This window comes from Geotrypetes seraphini, chromosome 2 (genome assembly GCF_902459505.1).
Source record: "Geotrypetes seraphini chromosome 2, aGeoSer1.1, whole genome shotgun sequence".
NCBI classification, from domain to species: domain Eukaryota; kingdom Metazoa; phylum Chordata; class Amphibia; order Gymnophiona; family Dermophiidae; genus Geotrypetes; species Geotrypetes seraphini.
The window spans coordinates 96,767,371-96,784,898 of NC_047085.1; the positions used below are offsets into that span (position 1 = coordinate 96,767,371).

General features: G+C 42.6%; 1 protein-coding gene across 2 annotated transcripts in view; it reads left to right on the plus strand.

Annotated features, from left to right (window-relative positions):
- The window catches only part of ELOC (elongin C), a 46,598-nt gene that overhangs the window by 7,818 nt on the left and 21,252 nt on the right, over window positions 1-17,528 (plus strand). Inside the window, exon 2 of one of the 2 annotated variants that reach the window (XM_033933318.1) lies at window positions 5,992-6,057. The exons of the other annotated variant lie outside the window; for it this stretch is intronic. The gene's annotated coding sequence lies outside the window, so the exon portion shown is untranslated. The remainder of the gene's footprint in view (window positions 1-5,991; window positions 6,058-17,528) is intronic. 2 annotated transcript variants of the gene reach the window in all.

Consider the following 17,528-nt stretch of genomic DNA (forward strand, 5'->3'; position numbering starts at 1 on the left):
TGATCCCAGGGCACAAGGCAGGAAGAGAGAGAAATGGTAGACAGTGGAAAGAAACAGAAATGTTGGATATGGCAGTGGAAGGGATGGTACAGAAATGGAAGATGGATGGTGAGCACAGAGAAAGAAGAAAATGTCAAATGGGCAGGAGACCCTGACGAGCGAGTTAACAGAAGACGAACAGAAACCAGAGCCTGGGACCAACATAATTTGAACAATAAAATGACCAGAAAACAAAAGGTAGAAAAAATAATTTTTATTTTATTTTCTATTTTGTGATTACAGTATGTCAGATTTGAAATGTGTGCATCCTGCCAGAGCTGGTGTTAGACAGTGAGAGGTGGTGGTAGACAGTGAGAGGTAGTGAGAGGTAGGACCTAACAAAGGGGCAGATTCTCAAAGCTAAAATCTGCCTTTAAAATGCTTGCTAAACCAGTTCCTGCCGGTTTAGCGTGCATGTATTTTAGCAGTGAATTATCAAAATGTCTTACCGAGGTTTTTTCCAAGTTTTCTAGCAGTCTCTGATACTGCTATGCAAATGTAGTACAACAAGGTCATTAATATTAAAACGATCACTCTGAGTGATTCTCTATAATCACCAAGTGATTCTCTAACCTTGTTGTGCTACATTTGTGGCCAAAATTCGCCTACAGGTCTGAGTTGTCGTTGCCTTACTTTCTGATCAGTGTCTGAGCACTGACTGGCTCAGACATTGACAGGAAAGTAAGGTTTGACAGCTCAGACCACCCCACCCCACAAATTAAAATAATAACATTCTACCAGATGCCTAAGGCCCCTCCCATATAAGGGGCCTTAACCTGGGCCAATCAGAGCCTCAGGCCCTTCCCCTGTGCATCCCAGGATGCACTGGAGGAGGGGAAGGCCCGCTATTTTGAAGAGGAAATCCTGCTGGCTGTAGGGAGTAGGCATCCCTCTTGCCAGCCATCATAATTAAGGGGAGGGGGTGGGAGGTTGGAGGCATGGAGGGGGTGTGAGGGGGTTGCATGGCAGTGAGAGGGAGGGGGTATCTCTTCTGCCGGGGGGGGTTATGTTGCTTGGCGGCGGGAGGGAATGGGCATCTCTCCCGCTGCCGTGGCAGGGGGGTGTCGGGCGGGAGAGAGTGGGTATCTCTCCCACTGCTGAGGGGGTGTTGCTTGGCAATGGAAGAGAGTGGGCATTTCTCCCGCTGTCAGGTGGAGGGTTGCTTGACTTTGGCAGTTCAATTTGGGTTGGGGTTTTTTTTGTTTTTTTTTTTGCATTTATTCTGCACATGTGCCCGTCGCTATCACCAGCGATCAGCACGTGCAAATTTAGCGAACCTTCAGTATTCTCCGCCAACCTCATTTGCATAAGCGTTATAACTCTCTCTCTCTTTTTTATTTTTTAATCGCGGCTGCAACAGCGACCTGTTGGTTTTTAATTAAAATTTTTGGGAATCTAGCCCAGAGAGAGGAAAAGTCTTTTTTGTTTACAGTATTTTGTTTACACTACAGTGCTGGCATGGGGATGGAGAGTGCAAAGAGTGCTAGAGTTGGTGGAGAGGCTACAAAATAAACCCGCCAGGTCGTTTGAAAAAACAAACAAACGCCTTATTGAGCGGGAAAAGTGAATCGAATGGAAAAATCAATTCAGTAGGCTAAATCAAATCAAAATTTTCCCCCTGAATCAGGCAGCACTAATAAAAAAACACTTAAGGATCACAATCCTTTTATATAAGGACATTTACCCTATCAAGGTCAGAGGAAGTGAGATACATTGCACAAAAACCTGATAAGTCTTAAAATTCAAATTTTTGATAGAAGCAGTTCTTGTATTTGGATATTTTTCCTGTGACGGCTATAAATCATAGTTATATTATTGTTTGTTTTAATGACGTAACAAAGTTATGCAGAAGTAGAAAAAAGTGAGGATGAGAGGATGGTCCTTCCTTAGGAACACACAAACTTTATTGGAGAATCATATAAGACGGATTACAGCTCAGCTCAGCTCGACATGGCTAGTGTTTCGACCCATAAATAACATGTCTTCTTCTGGAGTCTATAAATTTAAAATATAATACATCAATTTCTTAAAAAAAGTCATATAATATCAACATAGATATGTAAAAATCTCTTAAATATAAAACATACCATTAATATAATCCCATACTCAGATAAAAACAAAATAAAACAACAAATTTATAAAGCTAATATCTATCTGAAACACTGTGTGCCATAACTGAAACCATTAAAAGGCTAACATGTAATGTAAAAGCCATATTTCTAGCCAAGGACAAAAAATGCATACAAATGCTTTGGTCTAAAGCAGTGTATCTCAAACCGTGTGCCTCCTGAGATTCCAAGTGTGCCGCAGCACACTGAGGAGGAAGACAGGTGTCTGCCAGCTGACTTCCCTACGCAGTACCTCGCCAGTGCTGCCTGATTTGTCGAAGGTCTGCATGTTTCCCCCCTTCTCTCTAGCATCCTCCGGCTTCCCTCCTGGCCTCCCGTCTCACCTTTTAAAGCTAATTACAGTAGCCTGCAAAGGATTGCTGGTAAGTAAAATGATTTTATTTTCAATATAGTGATTGAATTGTGTCAGTTTTGAGAATTTATATCTGCTGTGTATATGAAAAATGAATGGAAAAAATTGCATTACAATTAGTAAAGGGGATGGGATCTGGGGCAGAGCTTGGGTGGGCCTAGGGAGACATCTGCGCATTTCTGGGTGCCTCAAGCCATGGCCACTACCTTTAGTGTGCCCTGGCTCGAGAGAGTTTGAGAGACACTGGTCTAAAGCAAGCATTTTTCAGAAAGCTTTCAATGTAGACAGCTTAAAAGTAAACTAGAAAAGGTAGAGCAAGAATGGTGATAAAACAGGGAGATCCTACAGTTATGAATCCTCTCAAAGGCATGAAAATAAACAGTAGGCAGTAATCCACAAACTAAAGAAAAAGGAACAATATAAGTTCCACTACAAAGATGATAAAAATAGCAAAATGCCAAACCCAGATAAGAAGAATGAATCATGGACTTGCCTGAGCGATTCACCAGAGCAGTAGGATGCGGGAAACCACTTCCAAATGTTCAAGTGAAAGAAACAACCCTTAAACATTTAGTCCTAATAAAGACACCTGTGCAAATCAAACAGAGGCTTGGAAAGCATGTAAGTCAGGCAGAGAGATTCAACACCAGGCTTGGAGAGTCATGAAATGCAAAGATGCTTAGAAAGCCAAAAAAGAGGCTTGGAGAGCACATAGTTCAGACAGTGAAAGTTGGATAGAGGCTTGAAACTCCTAGTATGAGATCTTTTGTGAAATAAGCTTGGAGAGCATGTAATACAACCAGGGAGAAACAAAAACCCTAACATTATTAAAATACAAAAACAAATTTCAATAAATCAAGCATTTATGCTAAAAATGTAAAGTTAAAATATATATATTTCATCATCAATCTAATATAATAAAACGGTAAGCCGCGCATGCGCACTTCCTTTGTGTGCGTCCGTTTTCCGTGAACTGAAGCAACCCATAGGAAATGCGCATGCGCGGCTTACGGTCTGGCCTCACGCGAGGCAATACAAATTCACATGCGCGCCCTTCCCTGCTCTCCACCTGCAGAGCGGCGGCTGCCGGTCGCTAGCACCCCCTGCCCTTTCCGTCGCCTCCCGGCTCCAGCAGCGTAGGCAGTACTATAAACACGCTGCTTCGCACGCTTCTCTGCCGATTTCCTCTGCCGCGTCTCTGATGACATAATCGGAGACAGACGTGGTAGAGGAAATCGCCAGTAGAAGGCCGCGAAGCAGTGTGTTTAAAGTGCTGCCTACGCAGCTGGAGCCCTGAGGTTTGTCGGCGGTGGGAGGGTCAGGAGCAGGCCGGATCGACAACGGCATTAAAAGAAGGGGGAGGGGCCGAACGGAGCAGGGAAGAGAAGGGAAAGGGGGAGTGGGGGAAAATGCTGCTACTGCTTCTACACAGGAAAGGGGGGATAGGAGGGAAATGCTGTTGCTGCTGCATAGGGAAGTGGGATGGAAATGCTGCTGCACAGGGAAATGGGGAAAAATGATAGACAGCGGGAGGGAGGGAGACAGAAAGAAAGACACAGGGGCAGGGAGAGGGACAGAAAAACAGACAGAGAAAGGGGGACAGAGAGAGAGTCAGCGGGAGAAGGAAAGGGGGCTGCTTTGGGGGGAGGGTGTGCTTGGGGCAAACAGCTTTGCTCTGGGGGGAAGACAGAAGGAGCCATGGAGAGACAGGGAGAGGGATAGGGGGCTGCTTTGGGGGGAGGGGTGTGCTGGGGGGAGACAGAAGGGGCCATGGAGAGATAGGGAAAGGGGGCTGCTTTGGAGGGAGGTGTGCTGGGGACAGACAGCTTTGCTCTGGGGGAGAAGACAGAAGAGGGCCATGGAGAGACATTTGGGGGGGAGGTGGGTGCTGGGAGCAGACAGCTTTGCTCGGGGGGAGGGGGAGACAGAAGGATACAGACAGCGGCCAAGGAGAGAGAGATAAAGAAACACAGACAGACAGACACATCTATTCTAGCACCCGTTAATGTAACGGGCTTAAAGACTAGTAGAGAATATAATAACCAAATGGAAGTGGGGTACCAAACTGGAGAACTTAAACCTTTTAAGGTCATTAAATGAAGGAAGAGAGAAGGAGACATGGATCTTATTCTTTCACAAGAAGAACAAAGAGTAATTTATGAGATGGCCTCAATTTGGAGGTAGATTGGAGCTCCTTCCTTTTAAGGCCAGGTGTCTCATATTAGCATATTTCAGCTTATATTCTTGTTTTTCATCTTTTTTTTATTGAGACTTAATACATTTTGTCTTTGTTTATGATTGTATTTTAGCACAACATTTTATTCTGTTTTATTTATGAAATTTGGTCATTATCTCTGTTAATGAAATGTATATAGTATATATTTAACTGTGCATTTTTAGCATACATGCTTTTTGTTGAAATTTGTTTTTGGTTTATTTATCCCCCTCTTCTACGAAACTGCGGAAACAGTTTCTAGCGCAGAGAGCCGTGCTGAATGGCCCGCACTGCTCCCGACACTCATTGAGTTCCTATGAGCGTCAGGAGCAGCACTGGCCATTCAGCGTGGCTCTCTGCGCTAGAAACAGCTAGCGCAGTTTTGTAGAAGAGGGGGTTAATTTTAGGGTTATTTAATTTTAGGGTTTTTGTTTCTCCCTGGTTGTATTACATGCTCTCTAAGCTTTTTTCACAATAGATCTCATAATAGGAGTTTCAGACCTCTTTGAATTTCACTGTCTGAACTATGTGCTCTCCAAGCCTCAGTTTAGGCTTTCCAAGCCTTTCTTTGCATTTCTCTGCTCACCAAGCCTCTCTCTGGTTCTTAGTGTTCCAAGCCTGGGGTTGAATCTCTCTGCCTGACTTACATGTTTTCTAAGCCTCTGTTTGATTTGCACAGGTGTGTTTATTAGGACTAAATGTTTGAGGATTCTGTTTCTTTCACTTGAATATTTGGAAGTGGTTTTTGCATGCTGCTGCTCTGGTGAATTGCTCAGGCAAGTCCATGATTCATTCTTATCTGGGTTTGGCATTTTTCTATTTTTATCATCTTTTGTAGTGGAACTTATATTGTTCCTCTTTCTTTAGTTTATGGATTACTGCCTACTTTTATCATTCTCATGCCTTTGAGAGGATTCATAACGGTAGGATCTCCCTGTTATCACCATTCCAGTTTACTTTTAAGCTGTCTACATTGAAAGCTTTAGAATTTAGACCAAAGCATTTGTATGCATTTTTTGTACTTGGCTAGAAATATGGCTTTTACATTACATATTAGCCTCTTCATGGTTTCTGGTATGGCACACACAGTTTCAGATAGATAATAGCTTTAAAAATTAGTTTTTGTATGTATAATATGAGTATAGGATTATATTAATGGTATGTTTTATATTTGAGATTTTTACATATCTATATATGTTAATGATATATGGATTTTTTTTTTTAAAGAAATTGATATATTATATTTTAATTTATAGACTCCTGAAGAAGACACATTATTTATGTGTCGAAACACTGGCCGTGTTGAGTGATTCTCCAATAAGGTTTGTGTGTTCCTAAGGAAGGACTATCCTCTTGTCCTCACTTTTTTCTGCTTGTGTATCTACTGCATGGGGTATGACTTTCCTGTTTCTTTTTGGTTCATGTAACAAAGTTATTCAGAATAATAAATACTGTAATGTCTGTTAAGCTTTTTAACATATTTTTGTCTAAATAGTGTCAGATTAATAATACAATAGTTGTGCTAATAAAAAGCTAACATTTATTGTTCTTTAACACTGTATAAAAGTGTTAACATTTTTGTTTTCTTGGCATGTTCATTGCACAAACAAGTTGTCATCCACTACTTTTGTGGTGTGCAAGAATCTGTTAAGTATACTCACATTAAACAGCCAGCTGCTGTTCCTTGGTTTCCCATTTTCATTTCAGAGTCGACATGATTTGATACTTAATTTTTTCGCCTTTCCTCACAGATACAGATTCTGGATGGCTGAATGATTGGCTAAGCTAGCACAGTGTTTTTCAACCTTTTTACACCTATGTGCCGGCGGAAATAAAAGAATTATTTTGTGGACCGGCACACTGGTATATAGCATAACCTTTGCCATAGTCCTGCTTTGTAGACTTAAATTTGAAAGTAATTATGGAGTTTATTACAACAAAACCAACCAAATCTCCTATTCTACAAAATCACTTTAAATCTTTAATCTTCCCCCTCAGACACTGTTCTGCTTACTGGCGTGTTTGCTTCTATATTCCACAGACATAGCTTCTCCACTTTGGCAAGGTCTATTACAAACTCAATCGCATTAAGGGACCAAAATCCAAAACATAGGCTAAGTCATGGGCCAGACCCCACCCAATCTCCGCCCCAGACCCCGTCCCCATAATAGTACTAATTGTAACACCATTTTTTTCCATTAATTTTTCATATATATACACAATATAATCTTATTAACAACACATAGTTGTTAACCACAAAATTAAACTACACAAAGCACACTGTATGCTTCTCAACATTCATTCCTACCAGAACACAAATGTATTTCTTCCTGAACAGTGCAAAATACAAACAGCAGATGTAAATTCTCAAAATTGACACAATTGAATCGCTAAATTCAAAAATAAAATCATTCCCCCCTACCTTTGTTGTCTCCCTCCCTCCATGCTGTGCTTCAGTTAGGTGCTTTACTTTCTAGCCTGCTCCCACCTGACTGTTTTATGCCGCCCCCCAGTGTTATATTCTGGCCAGTTCCCTCTTCCTCACTGCTGCAGTGCACAAAGCCGCGGGCAGCGGCTCCTTGTGCATCCCACACCTCATCTAGAAGCCTTCCCTCTGACATTGCGATGTCAGAATGAAGGCTTCCAGTTCAGGCGCAGGACACATGTAGGAGCTGCTACCCGCAGCTTTGTGTACTGCAGCAGTGAGGAAGAGGGAGCAGGCCAGAAGATAACACCGCATTGATCGCATCGCAGACCAGCAGTTGAAGAACACTATCTTGGGCCCAATGCACGTGCCTGCCCTGTGGACCAGCAGGAAATTTCTGTGGACCGGCAGTTGAAGAACACTGGGCTAGCACACACATGCTTAATAAAGCATGGGTCAAAACACATTCTACTACACAGAATTCTCACTCAAATTAAATTGACCTGAATTAGCTCTTTAATTATAGCAGTTGTTAGCAGATACAAAAATATTGTATGTGCAAATTGATTATTAGGAAATTTTCCTTTTTATTTCTTTTCTTGTGGGGGAACTATTTCTTGTGGACGTAATAGGAGGAACTATTTCTTGTGGACGTAATAGGATTTTGCACAAAGTCAAAGATGCAATAACATTTTGCAATGGCTAAATTGAGGACTTGATTTCAGCAAAAGTAGACAATGAGCAGTCCTAAGAAAGAATACATCAGTAAGAAAATTTCAGTTCATTCCTAAATTGGGCTTACCAGATTTTTGTGGAACACCCTTAAACCTTTAGCATTAAGGATTGCAACTGATGTTAGCGAGTTATGTAATTTGAATAGGCAGTCTGAACTCCCAGGTATTTAATAGGTCCTGTAACCCAAGTCAAGGGAAAAATCCTATCTCAATTTTTTAAGAGTTGGGTGAGACAGTAAAGTCTCTGACTGTAACAGATTAGTTTTAACCCTGAAATTAATCAAGATTCCTGAAACTCTTCTATGATCTGAATGGAATGGAAAGGGTAACTATGAATTGCTTGTTTACTCTTTCCAAAAATACTAGGACTAGGGGTTTACGATAAAGCTACTAAGTAGTAGATTTAAAACAAACCAGAGAAAATATTTCTTTACTCAACATGTAATTAAACTTTGGAGTTCGTTGCCAGAGAATGTGGTGAAATCAACATAGCAGGGTTTAAAAAAGGTTTGGATAATGGCCTAAAAAAGAAATCCATTAGACTATTATCGAGATGGCTTGCGGAAATCCACTCCTTTATTCCTAGGATAAACAGCATAAAATCTGTTACTTGTGACCTGGGTTTGCCATTGTTGGAAACAGGATACACTGGGCTTATTGGACCTTTTAGTCTGTCCCAGTATGGCAATTCTTATGTTCTTAAGAGTTTTGTTAGTGTCATTAATGCTTGCAAAGACCAGGATTTAAACTACTCTGTTCCTAGTATGGACCGCCTTGCAGGACTTCAGTCTTACTAACAAGGGCTCTAGTATAACATGTAAAGTAAGGGAGATGCAGGGTAATCTTATTTGGTACCTGCTCTATCTAGTCTGGATGATTTGGAGATTATGCCATTTACCCACATCACTGCTAGGGGGCTCTGTAAAGAGCCTTCAGTACCTTCAAGAAATACTGTTAAAACGCCATAGTGCAGAGGTTCTCAACACACGGTACACATATTCCACATACCCCATATGGTGCTGGCGCTGTATGTCTCCCAACTTCCTTCTGCTGTTGCGTATCGCCTTCCTTCCTCCTCCTCTCCTCCCCCCCCCCCCCCCCCCGGGACCAGCATCAGAAGCTCACTTTGTACTTTTAACTTCCCCACACTACTGCCGCAAGCGTTAGTTTAGTTGGCAATTCCATCAGGCAGCCTCGGGCCTTTGTTAGAACAGCTCGCCTCTGACGAAAAAGGAAGTTGCATCATCAGAGGCGGGCCGACCTAGCAAAGGCCCCGAGGCTGCCTGATGGAATCACGGCTAAACTAACACTAGCTTTAGCTGTGTGGGGAAGTTAAAAGCACACAGTGAGCTGCCGCTAGGGAGAAGAGTGGTACTGCTGGACAAGGGGGAGGGAAAGGGAAGGGAGAAGAGGTGCTGCTGGACCTGGCAGAAGGGGAGGAGAAGAGAAAAATGCTGCTGGACCTGGCAGAAGGGGAGGAGAAGGGAAAGATGCTGCTGGAATTGAAGGGGAGGGAAGGAAAGGTGCTGTATGCTGGAGGGGAGGGAGAGAAGGTACATGAGGAGAGAACATATTCTGTTATGTCCCTTCCAGATTCCATACTCTAGGTGTTCAATCCCAACCCGCAGTCCGGGTATTGCAGAAATCTAAGGGCTCCTTTTACTAAGCTGTGTTAGGGCTTTAACGCGCACTACAATGCCACGTGCGCTAGACGCTAACACCAGCATTGAGCTGGCGTTAGTTCTAGCCGTGTAGCGCGCGTTAATCTGCGTGAGCTAAAAATGGTAAATCACCTTAATAAAAGGAGCCCTAAATCTTTTCAGAACACATGCTGTACTCCCCCTAGTGGTAGATCAGTTTCAATTTCTGCAAGCAGTCCGAGCAAGTCTTTTGCTGTTGCTCTGCTTCTGGTTCTTATTTTTCACGTAAAGTTCACTTAAGCTTTGTTTCTCGGTGGGCCGCAGTTGGAGAAAAGGATGCAGTCCTGCAGAGCTGGACTGCAGCTTCACAGAGAAACTGGTGGATCTGTGAAGCCAGCCTGCTGTTTGCCACCTTCTAGAAGTACCCAGGGTCCCTCCTGTGGAGTTTGCTGGCTGGTGAACACACTCACAGGATTTTAGTGCATGCTGAGTGCGTCTGGACAGAAACCCACTCAGGTTTCAAGGCAGAGGCTGCCTTTCCTGCCCCCAGCCACATGGTAGAGAATCCGTGGGGTCAGAGGGTGTAGTCTGTCTCTGGCCGGCTGGCAGTCCGAAGATTTTCCATTCCAGTGCATTTGGAGCTGTTTCTGAGGCAGGCAGTCCATTTTCTCCACTCAGCTGCTTTAAAAGCGCAGAGTAGTGGTGCCCGATTCAGGAAAAAAAAAAAAATTTTCGATTTGATTTTCCTGCCCAATTGGGTGGGATTTTTTGTTTTGTTTTGTTTTTTTCAAACATCCTGGTGGGTTTATTTTATAGCCTCTTCATCCTTTTTGCTCTCTCCTACCCATACTGGTCCTGTGGTGTAAACAAACAAAAAAAATACTTTTCCTCTCTCTGTTAAATCCTAGCTCATGTTCACAGTCTAACACCAGCTCTGGAAGGATACACATTTCAAATCTGACATATTGTAATCACAAAACAGAAAATAAAATTATTTTCTCTACCTTTTGTTGTCTGGTTATTTTTCAAATCATGTTGGTCACAGGCTCTGGTTGTCTTCTGGAAACTCGCTTGCTGGGGTCTCCTTCTTTCTTCTTTCTCTGTGCTAGGCATCCATCTTCCATCTCTGTCCTCCTCTTCTGTTTTCCTTCCCTCCCCCGGAGGTCTGGCATCTTTCCTTTTTTCATCTCCATCCCCCCACAGCTGTAGCGGTGGTCTCCACTATCCCTAGATCCACCATCCTTCCTTTTCTTAACTACACTTTCATCTAGCATCTCTCCCTCCTTCCCCACCACCCCAGGGTCCACCAGCTCTCCCTTTCTCTTCCCAACTACCCTCCTATCCAGTATCTCTATCCCTCCCTTCCACACAATCCCTTGTGTCCAACTTCTCTCCTTTCTGTTCCTTTCCTCCCTAGATCCCATTGTCCATCTCTCTCCCTCTCCTCTGTTTTTAGACCCATTATTTATTCCCCCTCCCTCCCCACCAGTTCAGTATATGCACGTCTCTTTCAACCCCCTTCCCTCCCTCCTAGTACTTCTACATCAGGCCTGCATGTTCCCCCAGCTTCCCCTGTCCACCATCCATCCTCCCTCTGAATCCTTTCTCATATCCAGCATCTCACTTCTGTGTCCCTGTCCCTCCATGCCCAGCATCTTTTCTCTGTTTCATGTCTCTCCCCATATCCAGCTTCTTCCTTCTCGCTTCCTTACCTCCTGTATCTCCTTCCCCAGGTACAGGTTTTCTCCTACTATCTCTCCTGCCATCCTCCACCCTACCCACCTACTTTGGAGCAGTATCTGTCCCTCTTGTACCCTTCCCCCTGTGGTCTTGCATTTCTCTCTCCCATTAGTCCAGCACCTCTCCTCTGCTTTCCTCACCCTCTTTTTTGTTTGGTCTCTCTCTTCCCTTCACTTTACCCCAGGTCTGGCATCTCCCCTCCCCTCTCTTACTCTCTCTTGCCCCTTCCTCCTCCTCCTCCTCCCTCTGCACAGGCCTGGCAGGCATCTCTCAATCTTCAACATACGAGTACAGCAAATGTGTTATACTGCCCCTCCCCACCCCCGGTGAAGGCCTGCTCCCTCAGCAAGCCTGCATGTTCCCCCTGCTTTTGCCTTAAGCTAATACAGCAGCCTGCAGGATCACTGGTGCTATAGTGATCCCTGCAGCTGCCGTCCTCAGTGGCACGTTCCCTCTGCCGCGATTCTGCCCCTGACGTCAGAGGAGGGGAGGGACCATAGCAGAGAGAACGTGCCGCTGAGGACGACGGGCAGCTGCAAGGATCACTACAGCACCGGTGATCCTGCAGGCTGCTGTATTAGCTTAAGGTAAGAGCGGGGATGCTGGGGGAACATGCAGGTCTTTCCGACTGAACCTCCCTCCTCAAGCAGGAGCAGCAGTGGATGGCCAGCAAGAGGCAGCGCTGCCGCTCCTGCTTTAGGAAGGCAGGGGGGAGGGTCAGTCATCGAATCAGGAGGTCGATTTTGTTTTTTGTGTTTTGTTTTGTGTTTGTTTTTTTTGGGGGGGTTTGGGTTTTTTTTAATTGAATTGATTCGATTCAATTCACCTGATTCGAATCGAAAATCGGGCAGCACTACTGCAAAGATTGTGAGTACCTCCATTATTTCCTATGGAAACTTCGGGGGTGGACTTGTAAATCAGTTTAAACTGTTTTTCACAGTTTCTGTAGGTAGGGTTCAGGTCCCGCACCTCTCTAGAGCCCAAATCACTATTTTTTTATTTTTGGATTTTGTATTTTTGCTGTTTTTGGTGCAAATTTGTGACTGCCATCTTAGATTTTAAAATCAATATTTTTTTCTAATTTTAAATTCTGCCTCATAAACCCCTCGATTTGATTCGAAATCAGTTGGGATGGACTCCCCAGCCCCTAATCTATTGGATTTGGACATTGATTGCGCCGGATGGGCACTAGATCGGCGAATTTGAAACTTGTGCCGTAGCGTGCTGGGGGAGGGTGCGGGACTTTCGGACTTTGCCTCATCCGTGTCTTTTTGGGCTGGGGAACTGGCCTGGATCTGTGCCTTCCAAAGAAAATCTCACCTAATGCATTGAATACTCCAACTTCACATAAAAACTTTCTGCCTCCCCATTTTCATGTCCCACCTCGAACCCCCCCCCCCCTCGTTCCCCAATCCTTTTACCTTCCGGAAAAAAATTGCGAGCGATTTGTTCTGGGCCAAATTCCTCAACCTAATTCCCACCATCCCCAACCCTCCAAACCCTGAATCCAACTGGCACAATTGGATCACCCTCTCTGAGACCACCTACCACTCCCTTGCTCCACTATCCACTAAAACGGTCTCCTACACCCGCAAGGCCCCCTGGTACCTTCCCCTCCACAGACAACTAAAGCAGAAATGTTGAACACTAGAACGAAAATGGAAAAAATCCAAATCCCCCACTCACAGACAGTCCTGGAGGACTTCCATTAAGTTCTACAACACCGAATTAAAAAAATCAAGGAAGAACTACTACGGTAACAAAATCTGCAGCTCCAGCAACCAAAGTAACACTTTGTTCAACATTTGGCGTTCCATATCCTCTAAACACGATTCCTCCTCACTCCCCTCTTTTCCATCTGCTAACGATCTTGCAAAATTCAATGAGAAAGTGACTACCTTACGATGCTCCTTTCCCCCAACCCCCGCTTACAACTCTCTGGTGCTCACTACCTCCACCCCTAATCTAACCGAGGCCAACCATATCCCAGCCGATAGATCCTGGACCGCCTTTGAGCTCGTTTCCGACTCCCAAGTCTCTAAACTCTGCCTCAAGTTAAAATCTTGCAACTGCACCTTGGATCCTTTCCCCTCCTACTTATACGAGAACATTCAATCTGATACTAACACATATTCCCTCCTGTGAGATCAAGTCAAGAAGTTGAATCCATATTTCCTGTCTGGCATTATGACCATGATATTTATCAGTTAACTTTTCAATCCTGAAATGTAGGCCCACTGGAATGTTTCCACTTGGCTGCTATTACACACTTGGCAGCTGCTAGACACATATGTTTAAGATGCACACATGCCATCTCAGCCTCATTTATTGTATATACCAAGAAGACAAGCTTTAGGGACCAAGGGAAATGAGGAACTCAGACCCACTCCCATATGATGTACAATTGTAGACCAAAACACTTGGATGTTTCCACAAGACCACCAGATGTGATATGAACCTTTCTCCTACAAACATTTCCAGCATACATCCAGTGGCTACATTGGGAAACATAGTTTTAATTTTTTCTTGAGTATAATACCAGCGTGAATGAACCTTGTATGTTTTTTCCTTAATACACAAATAGAGGATTTTTGTACTTCATGGAACACCCTTTTCCATTCACTACAAGTTAATTCAGTCTACACATCAGTTTCCTAGAAAGACACAAAATAATATTTTCTAAATTCCCTTATACTAAAAAAGATATAAAATAGAAATGGGGCCTTTTAACTTTCCCAGGGCCAGACATAGATTTTCAAAATGATGTGCATCATCAGGAACCTGCCTGAGCCAACAACATAAATCTTTATTTATATATCATGAGTGCCTTTCAGTTCAAAGCGGTTTACATAAAAGTGGCTGAGAAGAGTCAGCGAGCTACGTTAAAGGAGAAGAGAACTGAGAGACTGGAGGATTGCAGAGAGGGAATTAAGAGGACCTAACCAAGAAGGGAGTTCATAATCTGAGAGTAGCAACATGGAGTTGAAGCAATGGAGTCGGCAGAGTTTTTCTGGGGTTTTAAGGTGGGTTGTTGGTTTTGGGCAAGAGGTGTGTTTTGAGGAGCTTTCTGAAGTTCATATAGGATGTGGATGTTCTGACCATTTGGCTCCATTCAGGATCCTTGGAGGTGGTCTGTTGATGAATTTTTTGTGGGCATATCCCTTGATTGAGGGGAAGGTGAAGAATGACTGAGGTCGAGTGGATCATCCGGGTCTAGCAAATATGAACTGGTAGGTGAGGTAATTAGGCAGTAGACCGTGCAGAGCTTTATAGAAGAGACACCCAAATTTGAAAAACACTGCTCTCAATTTCACAGATCAACACATCATTTTCATTAGAGTTAATGTTGGGTGGATTTTGTAGTATTTTTCATGCTGATTTCAAATCTGTGGTGTTTTTCACTAGCACATCACATTTTTGTAATGAGGCTTATTAGATATTACTAGCTGATCACCCGGCGTTGCCCGGATATTTATTCCAGTCTTCTGGTATCAATAGACTTGTATTCAGTGATTACTCCACCACAGCTGCACTTCCTTATATACTGTTAACTAACTGTGTGTCATCATTCCCCAAGCTTCACACAGTTGGTCAAAGCAGCTCCATCTATATATAAAAATCGGATGTATCTGTGTGTGTGACGCCTCATTTTCCCCCCCCCCCCCCAGTATTTTTCCCCAGATAGTAAGTAATATGCGTTGTCTTTGGGGGGGTTTTATGCTACAGAAGGTGATTAATATCAGTCTTTATCATGCCAAGACATTGTACTAATCATCCAGATAGTTTCTGTTATGTCTGTGGTTCATTCATGACGAAAGCACAATGTCCCCCAATTACTGTAGATCTGAAGAAGGTATACAAATTGTACTTTGGCTGTCCAATGAGTGATCAGGATAAGTCTTGGGCTTCACATATCATCTGTACTAGTTGTTCCAATGGACTTTGTGACTGGCTCAATCAACAAAAGGCAGTGATGTCATTTGCAATCCCAATGATATGGAGGGAATCGCGAGACCATATTTAAGATTGCTACTTTAGCCTTGTGACCACAAGTGGATTCTCAGCTAAAACTAAACACAAAATTATATATCCTACTCTGGATTCTGCTATTAGGACTGTTCCTCATGATGACTCACTGCCTGTCCCTATACCTCTACAAGATGGACTTGTTTCTGTGGAACATGATGAGGAATGTGATGATGATGCACAATGTGATGATGATACACAATCCAGAATGTGATGAAGCTGGTCACAATCCAGAATTATCTGATCCTGATGTGAATGATGAAGATTCAGAACCAGACACCTTTACACAAGCTGAGCTCAATGATCTTATTCGTGATCTATTTTAAATCTTTCAAAAGAAAAAGTAGAACTTCTTGCTTCAAGGCTTAAGCAAAAGCACTAGCTTGTAAAAGATGCTAATATAACTCATTACAGAAAAAGGGATCATAACTTAACAACATTCTTCACTGTAAATGGCTCATTATGTTTTTATCATGACATAAACGCGCTCTTCAACAGTTTGTCACAAGTGCATTGTCCAGATGAATGGCGTCTCTTTATTGATTCTTCACAGAGAAGCTTGAAGGCAGTGTTACTGCAGAACGGAAATTCCAAACCAAGTGTACCAATTGCTCATTCTGCTCATCTAAAGGAGGCATATGAGAATATGAAGAATTTACTTAGAAGCAATCGGTTATAAACACCAGTGGGACATCTGTGGTGATCTGAAGGTTATTAGCATGCTAATGGGAATGCAAGGATGATTCACTAAATACTGCTGTTTTCTGTGTTTTCTTGCTTCAAGGCTTAAGCAAAAGCACTAGCTTGTAAAAGATGCTAATATAACTCATTACAGAAAAAGGGATCATAACTTAACAAAATTCTTCACTGTAAATGGCTCATTATGTTTTTATCATGACATAAACGCGCTCTTCAACAGTTTGTCACAAGTGCATTGTCCAGATGAATGGCGTCTCTTTATTGATTCTTCACAGAGAAGCTTGAAGGCAGTGTTACTGCAGAACGGAAATTCCAAACCAAGTGTACCAATTGCTCATTCTGCTCATCTAAAGGAGGCATATGAGAATATGAAGAATTTACTTAGAAGCAATCGGTTATAAACACCAGTGGGACATCTGTGGTGATCTGAAGGTTATTAGCATGCTAATGGGAATGCAAGGATGATTCACTAAATACTGCTGTTTTCTGTGTTTGTGGGATAGCAGATCTACAGCTGAACATTATGTCAAGTGTGTCTGGCAGCTGAGGGATACCTTTAACCCAGGGACAAGCAATGTGAAATTTATGCTATTGGTGGATCCTCCATAAAATATTTCTGCCACCTCTTCATATCAAGTTGGGGTTGATGAAGAACCTGGTAAAGGCCATGGGTAAAGCAAACTCATCAGGTTTTCAAAATCTTGTTAAGAAATTTTCAAAAATCAGCACTGCAAAACTAAAGGAAGGGATATTTTATAGACCCACAGATCAAGTCTGTTATGCAGGATGAAAATTTTAAGCAATCGCTCTCAGCAACTGAGCTTGAAGCTTGGAGGCATTCAGGTGATTAGTGAAAAACTTTCTGGGCAACCATAAGTCTTCTTCATACAAGGAAGGAGTTCACAATCTCCTTGACTCATATCAGAAACTTGATTGTCGCAAGTCATTAAAAATACACTTTTTGCACTCACTTCTTGAATTTTTTCTGGAAAATCTTGGCATGGTGAATGACGAGCAAAGAGAACGTTTTCACAAAAAACATTCAGTTAATGGAATGTTGTTATTAAGGTTTCTGTATATCTTTATTCATTTTCAATCTAAAATAGTGCATATAAGAATTCATACAAGTTATTTGAAAAAACAGCACTTATATCCAACAATAGAATACATAAGAATAATTTTCACCCCCCTGATTTCAATGTATTCAAGATAACCATACAATACTATTTACAAATCAATAATAAACAAGACTCTATACACTATCCTTCTCCCTCCCACTTTTTCCCCTTCCCTGGGTGTATATATTATAATCAAAAGTAAAAGGGAAAACCCATTCAATTAGAATCAATAAATTTGGTCAATGGACCCCACGACAGATTAAACCATTTGTCACCTCTTTGCTCAGAAATCATTTTCTCATATCTAAAACACAAGCATAACGAATTCCACCAAAAAGTGAAATTCAATCTGTCACTATTCCAGTTTTTGTAATCATTTGGATGGCTACCCCAATCATTATACCCAATAAC